Source organism: Mytilus edulis, chromosome 7 (assembly GCF_963676685.1).
Source record: "Mytilus edulis chromosome 7, xbMytEdul2.2, whole genome shotgun sequence".
Lineage (NCBI taxonomy): Eukaryota > Metazoa > Mollusca > Bivalvia > Mytilida > Mytilidae > Mytilus > Mytilus edulis.
The window spans coordinates 56,001,527-56,008,474 of record NC_092350.1 but is presented as its reverse complement, the minus strand read 5'-3'; positions in this window follow the sequence as shown (position 1 = coordinate 56,008,474).

The window sequence follows — 6,948 nt, the reverse complement described above, 5'->3', positions numbered from 1 at the left end:
TAAATGTTCTGCGTAAATTTCAATACCGATTGCTTCGAAATAATTTAGGAACACTTCACGTAGTCATAACTCAACCATGTTATGAATATATCACGTGGCCCTACCCTTTTTGGATAATTGTGGGAAATTATATCATATCTACTGATGGTCACCTGTTTGGATTGTTCTTAATTGACGAAAAAGAAGAAGAAAGTTGCAGATGTTCTATAATATGAATAACAAATTGCCACTTGAGTATCTATGTAATATTGTCCTCCATGTGTACAATGAACAACCAACTGTACGCTTAGAAATGGTTGAAATAGTATTGCTTCGTTAGCTGACTTTGCCTAAACTTCTATATATTGTATTCTTTCCACAAAACGAGAAAGAAAAAGTTTTGAAAATTTGTTACTCGCTTATATATTTTTATTCACTTCTTTTCGTAATACAATGCGTTTTCGTGGAAACCAGATTTGTGAATTTCAAAACATTTTATACAAGCCTATATGTATTTATTGAATCTTTAAAATGAATTTTAATGAATCGATAGTATCTCGATTAAAGAAAAAATGGAAAACATCTTTTTTCAAGAGAATTCGATTTGACCGCTATCTGACTATATTAATGATTTAATAATTTCAAAGTTGTGTCTCTATGAGATGAAACATAAAGATCATATCGGGGAACCAGTAGATAAATAAAACAAAATATCTCCCCAAAAAGAGGCGTGGTTTGTAAATCAGTTGTATTACAAAGTGCAACCTTCAGGGTGGTATTGAAATTCCATTATAGTTCCTATAATGAAGCTTTTTATTAAATTTGCACCCCTTTATTCCTGTTTTCATTCTATCATTCAATCTGTATTGTACATTTATTTACTTCACTTTTAGAGATAAACAAAGAAGGTGACAGAGTTGGAGATAGACCTAAAGAAACTAGTTGTACCCCGTCAATGGTTCATGTTCCTGGTATAGTTATTGCGGACTATTGAATTTATTTACGGCTAAATAGAGACTTGATGCTTTTAAGACCTATACATGCCGGTACAGTGCACACGTTCGTGTATGTTTTAAGAACATATGTTACCTTGGAGATTTGTTTTGCCTGTGGAGCAACTAAACAGCAGGTATAATTCCCGAAAACTTAATATAGTTATTGGAAATTTAAAATAAATCAAGGCTATGAAACAGTTCCTATGTAAATGATAGTGTTAAGCAAAAATAATATTTCTGGACGCTTAGCGTAATTACAGGAGAGCAAAAATGAGGTACATCCCTTGATGAAAATTATTTTATCTTATCTTATACCATATATATCATGAGTATAAAATAGTCCTTCTGATAAATTCAAATATTGTCATTGCTTAGCATTGCTACATAATGATACACTTAATTCTGAACAAAAGATCATGAATATTACATAAAGGTCACGCCATTTATATTTATGGACATACTTGATCTAAATAAATAAATATATTCAATATCTGAATTTAAATATTACATTGCAGATATTCTAGTAACAATAAAGTCGATTTTGATGAAATTGAAAATAAGTTAGTTCCAAAATTGAATCTTACAAAAACAAACCTTTCTTTTAAATAAATAAACATCATTTGTCTTTCCAAATAGTTATCAAAGGTACCAGGATTATAATTTAGTACGACAGACGCGCGTTTCGTCTACATAAGACTCATCAGTGACGCTCATATCAAAATATTTATAAGGCCAAACAGGTACAAAGTTGGAGAGCATTGAGAATCCAAAATTCCAAAACGTTGTGCCAAATACGGCTAAGGTAATCTATGCCTGGGATAAGAACATCCTTCGTTTTTCGAAAAATTCAAAGTTTTGTAAACAGGAAATTTATAAAAATGACCACATTATTGATATTCATGTCAACACTGAAGGATTGACTACTGGGCTGGTGACACCCTTGGAGATGAAACGTCCACCAAAAAGTAACTCAAAATATTGCAAAAAAATCATCCACTTAATTATATGCCACAGATTAGAGCCAATTTCCACCTGGGAGAAAAAAAGAAAAAGAAAAGAAATAACCAGAGAAATAAATCATAAAAGTACTAACAACAAAATAACACCACATAAAAAGATCAATCAGAAGTAATAATTTAAATCCATTCTATAATTAAACATATATATCACAAATACACAAATTATATAATTACGTGTGATAGTCTTTGTTGGATACTACTAGTGCAAGAACATGTAGTTAAAGATTTACTATATTTAACAAAAATGTGGTACGACTCAATCAGACAACTCTCCACAAAATAGCAAACGACAAGGAAATTTTAAACTAAATACGGCCCTAGGACATACTTTCTTAATACAAAATAATCAGGTAAATGTTGAACAAATATATTAAAAAAACAATAAATTTTAATACAAAATGACTGAGATTGGAACAATCACAGGTCCTAGTACAAAATACGTTTACTCACTATCACATTATACATGTATTCTTTAAAAGACCAGGTGCCGGTAACAAGGAGCATTCTTATGTCTTACGAGCGTCTAAAAGCGATTTAAGATTTAATAGTGTAACAAGACCCAACCTCAGACCTATCTTAGAATGATTGACAGCTCTTAATGTTTTGAAAAAGTGCATGATTTAAGAACGATTCTTACGTCTACCTTAAAGCGATCTTACTAGTTCCGATTAAACAAAATCATTCTTAAATTTTTGTCAGTTATTAAGTGTTCTTAAAACAAACGTAGCGACTTAAGGGTGTACCAAGAACAATTCACAATAGCTTCTCTTGGTATTTTTTGTAAGAGTGGTCCCGACTACCCTTAGGTGCACATTCACTTGTTCATAATAGAACAAGTTGCTTTTAAAAAAAACTTAGAACTCTAATTATTTATTCAACTGAATAAGCCTAAGGAATTATATATCAGTGTTATCTTCGCCATGTGTGTGGAGGAATATATTTTCTTTTTATTGTAAATCTTTACAATTTTGGAATGTTAAGAGACTGAGTGTCAAATATAAAGCAAGGAGGAAAAAAACATTACCAGAAGCATAATTTCTTCAAGAATAATAATAATTCAAAACATGGGGGACACACGTACCTTCTTTTAAAAATTCATAAAATTAATCTAGAAATTAGAATTGAGGCATTGCGAACTGGTCAGCTAGCTATATATAGCTGGACACATTGATTTTCGTTACCAACCAATCATGAATAAGTGTAACTCTCCCGCGAGAGATACTTACTTGATCTACTATTAATCATAAAACCATTAATGAAGAGGCATAACTTTATGGTTCCCAAATGCACTGATTTCGGCCACTATTGTGCCCCACAACTTTTCTTCCTCTCGTTTGTTACTGTACAGTATCTTTGAGTTTGCTCAGGAAGATATGATTTTATTATTTTCAACCTCGTCGACTAGTATCTCTTACCCATCAGATTAAAGTTTGGTTTCATTCGCTTGGTGGGTTGTCTCCCCTTCGATATTCTATTCTGAGCCATGCTGTTGTGAGAAGTGTTATAGAAAGCAAGGAAAAAATTGTGACCGTTTTCATTTTTAAATCAAGATATCTAAATGGTGAAGTTGCAATCATTACTTCCTCAGAGGTCAGCATTTTTTTGTGATTTTACTATTTGTAAGAAGGCTTCAGACAACAATTAATTCCCTTTGGTCGTTGTCTAGATCCCATTTATTATGGGACATTTCTTCCTTAGTATTCTGTCTACTGTTTTCTTTGAAATGTTTACTAAGTACACGTGGTCCTATTAGTTGCATATATATATCAAAATAAGTTAAAAAAAAAGGTTGGAAAAAATATAGTTGAAAGTGAAATAATTAAGTGATTTGGTCGAAATGAAAGTAGGATAGAAATTAGCCTTTCGTCATTTATTCAAGATTCAAATTTTACCATTGGCATTTTATATTAATATTGCTTTCAAAAGAAAAAAAAAACACTGATGGATTGTCCTGGGACATTCATATTTTCCTAGAACAATAATGGTCTGTAAGCAGTTAAATTTATTTCATGTTTGAAGCGGTGCTGACTGCAAATGTTAATTCAATTTGACTCTTATCAAAAATGCATTGTAGCAAGAATTATTGTCCTCAAGTTAAATGGGTAGTTGATTGTTATGCGCATTTTATCGTTCGTAAAACGTTTGTATGATTCATATAAGGTCATTCTAAATTTTTTGCGAGGAACCGAACACGGAGACGCCGGAAAATTATTAAGAACTCGTAACCTGAAAACTGTTACGATGCAACTTAAGGGGAAAATAAGACCGATATAAGAACAACCTGAAGGAGCTTTGATTAAAACTCTTTGAATGATCTTATGATTATCTTATCTTCCCCTTAATTCAATACTTACAATCTCTCCTAATTAGATTTCTTGTTACAGGCCCTGCCTATTTCTACATTTTAGATGTGAGCTATTCTCGTTTGGATCAGATGTTGTGACAGACATACCACAACATTCTGAAGCCGGATGGAGATTCTACAGTAAATTTTACAATGGGAAAACTGCTTGTCTTGGGTGTTATATTAGGAAAAGAAATGATATTTTGATCCAAAGTTCGGGGGGGTATGAGACATTTTCACCCCTCTTTTTGCAATATTGTCTGTTTGATAAATGCAGACTGTTTCCATGAATACACAACAAAGGAATTATATTTCGTCCTTTTAACTTTTGAAAATCAAATTTATGGAAGATACTGATTACATTCATGTGCACATGTATACAATGTAGCACAAACAGTTATGTTAGTGTATTTGAAAGCCAGGAATAGAAAATGATAAAACATTTTGTGGTTCAATTTTGATTTTATTTTCTTACTTTGGAGTGCTACCTGTAGACCTCAAGACATAAAAAGTAGAATATCATTGTCAAAGCTGAAGGTTGACCTTTGTTGTACCAATGACAGAAGGAAGTTATATTTGGAGTACGGCCATAGATTGTAAGGGTAACCCTTTTTGTTAAATTGATTTATGAATATCTACAATTTCGTCAATTCAGAATATCAATTTTGACACACGTGAAAAATTTTTCTAATGAATAATCTGTTAATATTGTTGCCTTTAAAACAAAACTACCGTCTTTCCTAGTACATGGATATGTTTTTAACTGGAGAATGCCATAGTCTGGGATTCAAATAGTGTTAATTGTACCCTTACTTTTGGATCATTCGTATAGTTAACGGACACAATTGTTATAAAGATATATTGAAATATATTATGTAAAGTTCTAAATGATTGTCAGACACAGCTAGCGAGAAAAAAATATTAAATATAAATTATCTTATCTCCTATTTTTATAGATTTTACCACAAAACACCGTTATTTATGATGCCAACCAAATAATATATTACGCTTTCAAAGTGTCAAACTTGAGCCTTACGTATTTATATTTTTGAAAATGCAAAGAATACAAAACAAAATAAAAAAAAAATAGAGCAAGAAAATGAATATAATAATGCAATCATTTTTTTTATTATCAAAAAGGTCAGACCAAGTTGAAATAAACTTAACTAAGAGAATCAATAACGTGGAGATCGTAGGAGTTTGGATACATCAAGTTATATGAAAACAAAACACGAAGAAATATAACGTCATGAAGTTGCGTAGAAACTAATAAACAAGCATATTTGCGACTAATTATGTTTAAATATTTATAATTAGTTAAAGATATGACTTTAATATTAGGAACTCGACTTTGGATATATGTAATCTAACAGATCTTATCAAAAGTGATTTTTTACCGTAAGATTGAATCCCGATTTTAAATGCTGATAAAATTAGTATTATAATTTTAAAAGAGGCTACGTCAGGCTTTAGACAAAATTGATCATAAAGTTTGATATACTAAAGGAAGATTTTAACATTAGTTTACAAATATATATACCAGGCAAAAAAAGAAACGTTACATTGGTTTTTAATTTGAAAATATCACATATGTTAATTTCAAATATTTTCATGATTAAAACTAGTAACTTGAATGATTTATTTATCAAATTTACTCATTTATAAAAATATTGGAAATGACGTGACGTCATTTTCTGATTTCAAACAAATAACCATTTTTTCAAAAATCTACCTGTATAGAGTTAAAATCGACTTGTCCTTTTTGTCATTTATTGTGTCGAACACGATTGTACACCAAAGGTCGCATTAAAAAATTGAAAAAAGTTACACGTAAAACAATGCCCCGTCTACGCCAAAATGAGAGAGAACGAGTTATTGGGATGTTGGCAGCAGAAATAACTCAAGCGTAGGTTGCAAATCAATTTAATGTCTCTAGAATGAATATTGCAAGGCTTAAGACTCGTCTAAGAGATACTGGCACAACAAATGATCGCCCCCGTAGTGGCAGGCCTGGTGAAACGACGTTACGTCAAGACAGACACATCCGCATCATTCATCTCCGGAATCGATTTGTAAACGCGTCACAAACTGCACGACAAACCCAAGGAAGAGATAACAACACAATATCTTCTAAAACAGTTCGTAACCGATTGCGTCAAGTTGGTCTAAGAGCTCGTCGTCCAATGAAGGGATCTATCCTTACGCAGCGTCACAGGATGGCGCGACTTCAATGGACACGGGTACGGATTCGATGGAATAGGCAAACATGGAGACAGGTTCTTTTTACCGATGAATCTAAATTCAACTTGAAATTTAGCGACGGCAGAGCCAGGATCTACCGGAGACGCAATGAACGATTTTCTGATGCGTGCGTGCAGGAAACAGATCGGTTTGGTGGTGGCGGAATCATGGTATGGGGCGGAATTACCTACCATGAACGCACCGAGCTCAAAATCATCGTTAGTAACCAAAATGAAACAAGGTATAGGGACGAAATTCTGGCTCCAGTTGTTCTCCCGTTTCTCCGAAGACATCGTTTTAACCACGTTTTTCAGCAGGACAACGCCCATTGTCACGTGACATACATTTCGATGACCTTTTTGGAGAATAA